At 43.8% G+C, this 2,993-nt stretch overlaps 1 non-coding gene across 1 annotated transcript; it reads left to right on the top strand.

Annotated features, from left to right (window-relative positions):
* Positions 1 to 2,380: 2,380 nt before the first annotated feature.
* Gm23056 lies at positions 2,381 to 2,491 on the top strand. Its single transcript, XR_003949179.1, has one exon. It is a non-coding gene; the product is annotated as a U6 spliceosomal RNA (small nuclear RNA).
* The last annotated feature ends 502 nt before the right edge of the window (positions 2,492 to 2,993 follow it).

Raw genomic sequence — 2,993 nt, 5'->3', positions numbered from 1 at the left:
TCTTACACGCGTTCGCGACCGGCCAGGAAAGACGCAGCAAACCAGAATCTTCTGCGGCAAAACTTTATTGCTTACATCTTCAGGAGCAAGAGTGCAAGAGAGAGAATGGCGAAACCCCGTCCCTTTTAAGGAGAATTATTCTCCGCCTAGGACGTATTACTCCTTGATTGGCTGCAGCCCATCGGCCGAGTTGTCGTCACGGGGAAGGCAGAGCACATGGGGTGGAAAACTACCCTTGGCACATGCGCAGATTATTTGTTTACCACTTAGAACACAGGATGTCAGCGCCATCTTGCAATGGTGAATGTGAGGGCGGCTCCCCACAGCTTCCTGCAATACACATCTGAATTCTTTCTCTCTTTTTTAAGGTTTAGTTTTAATTTTAGTTGTATATATTGTGCGTGTCTATGTATATGTTGTGCACATGAGTGCAGTTGCCCACAGAGGCCAGAAGAGAGCACTTGATTTCCAGTGGTGTTACAAGCGGCCATATTGCATCCACAGTTGGGAAGCAGAGAGAAAGAGATGCTGGACCTCAGTTTGATTTCCCCTTATTTATTCAGTTCGAGACTCTAGCCCATGGAATGGTGCTCCCCACATTCTGGGAGAGTTTTCCCACCTCATTCGACCTAATCAAGATAATTCCTCCCAGATATCCCCAGAGGTGTGTCTTATAGATGACTCATCAAGCTGACAGTTGGAATACACCATCACAGAATTGTTAGCTTGTTTCCAAAAGCCAGTCTAAGACTGCACAGAATGGGGTTTTGATTCAGTGGGTCCATGTTTGGGTCCGTGCTTAGCATGTCAACGCCCGCTGAGAACTTATCATGACACCAAAAAGTGATTTGTTCAGTAAAACCACAGAAGCTTAGATGAAGGGAAACCAATGAGCCACGTGGCAACAGAATACATAAAACAGCAGGAGGTGCTCACAGTAGAACCTTATCAGCAAAATAAGAAGTGATTAACGGAGAAAATAAACAGCTTTAGTGCTCTCCCATGGAATGGCTGCAGACATTCCCTGAGCTGTTGTATACAGAAATAACTCACTTATCACCAGTCAAACACACAAACAAGGCCTGGGCACGTTTAGTACATCATGTTTTAAAGATGTATTTTATTTCTAAATTAATGTTTATGTGAATGTGTGTGGTTATGTACATGTGAGTTTAGGTGCATGCAGAGGACGGAAGAGAACATTGAATCTCCTGGAACTAGAGTTTCCAGGCTGTTAAAAGTCATCCAGTGTAGGCCCTGAAAACTAAGCTCAGGTCTTCTGCAAGAGCAGGGTGTATTCTTAACTACTGAGCCATCTCTCCAGGCCCTAGGATTTCATTTTAATGATACCCAGGCCATATGTCCAATCATCATATAGCCTCTGTAATTTCATAGAAAGAAAAACTCAGTGTTCCCTTTGGGCCACTCTGTTCACCAAAGCCACTCTTTTTGCTATGGCCAGAGAGATCACAGGTAGACAAGCAACATGGCTTATACCTATATCCAAACTACTTTTTAGCTTTAAGCTATATAATGGCTGCATGGTAGCCCACTAGAAATGCACATGCTAACATCCTAGTACCTCAGCATGCAAACACATATGTAGACTACTTGAAAGAAGTAATGAATGAAAATGAGATCATTTTGGGTGAGTTGTAATCCAACAAGAGAAGACTTGGACATTGGTATAGACAAAGGAACGATTGGCATGTGTTGGCACAAAAAGATGCCAAGCAGAGAGATCTCAAAGAAGCCAACCCTGTTGTTAAAGGTTAATATTGATTTTCAGTGTAAGAGGATCTGCAATCCCCTAGGAGATGAATGGATGGGAATGTCTGTGAGAGAGTTGCTAGACTGGGTTAATTGATATGAAAAGATCAATCCTACATGTCGGGGACTCTTTTCCTTAAATGGGGGTCATGGGTTGAATAGAAATTAGAAGCCAGGCTGAGCACTAGTATTTATCTCTGCTTCCTGGCTGTGGATACAGTGTGACCAGCCACCACCTGGCTGTGGATACAATGTGAGCACTCCCTGCCACCTCCATGACTTCCTGCCATGATGAACTGTATCCTAGAACTGTGAGCCAAATTAACCCTTCCCTTTCTTAAGTTACTTTTGCCAGGGATTTTTGTCACAGTAACTAGGAAACTAACTAATGCATCCATGAACACCCTGATGCTGTACTTCTAGGCTCCTGGGCAATGAATAATAGAACGCTGTGGTGTAAGCCTTCTAGTCTGTGGTGCTTCGTAATCTCAAGCATATATGTGCCATATCTCCTTTCATCAACTTTGCAACCTCTCTACAAGTTAAGCTCCAGGACTGCTGGAGGTTTAATTCTATCCCTGCATATAAAGAAATGCCTGGCTGAGAATTAGTGTTCAATAATATGTGGAGCACATAAGCTAAAATTGAAACAATATAGAGAAGATTAGCATGGCTCCAGTGCAAGGATGACACAAACATTTGTGATTTGGTCCACATTTCTATAGTGTCTGTTGTTGGGAACTTGCCAAGGACCAGACTCAGTTTGGAGAGCAGTGAAACAAACCACTGGGAGTCAAATCACGGGTCCAAGATGATGGTCCATGTTCTGCTTAAGACAGCTTTCTAGACAGTGCTCTGCTCTAGAGAGCTCTCTGCTCTAGACAGCTTTCTCGTGCAATTCTAAAACCTCCCTGGGTAGTTCATCTCTTGTCTTTTATGTAAATATCAATTCAGCCATTACCCGTAATGGTCTGTATATGCTCAGCCCAGGGAGTGGCACTTTTAGGAGGCGTGGCCTTGTTGGAGTAGGTGTGGCCTTGTTGGAGGAAGTGTGTCATTATGGGCACAGGCTTTGAAATATCGATCCTAGCTCCCTGGAAGCCAGTTTTCCGCTGTTTGCCTTCAGAACAAGATGTAGAACTCTCAGCTCCTCCTACACCATGCTCCCACCTTGATGATAATAGACTGAATCTCTGAACCTGTAAGTCAGCCCCAATTAAATG

The sequence above is a fragment of the Mus musculus genome, chromosome 1 (assembly GCF_000001635.26).
Source record: "Mus musculus strain C57BL/6J chromosome 1, GRCm38.p6 C57BL/6J".
NCBI classification, from domain to species: Eukaryota; Metazoa; Chordata; class Mammalia; order Rodentia; family Muridae; genus Mus; species Mus musculus.
The sequence above is the reverse complement of the archived record's forward strand: the minus strand, read 5'-3'. Positions and strand labels throughout refer to the sequence as shown.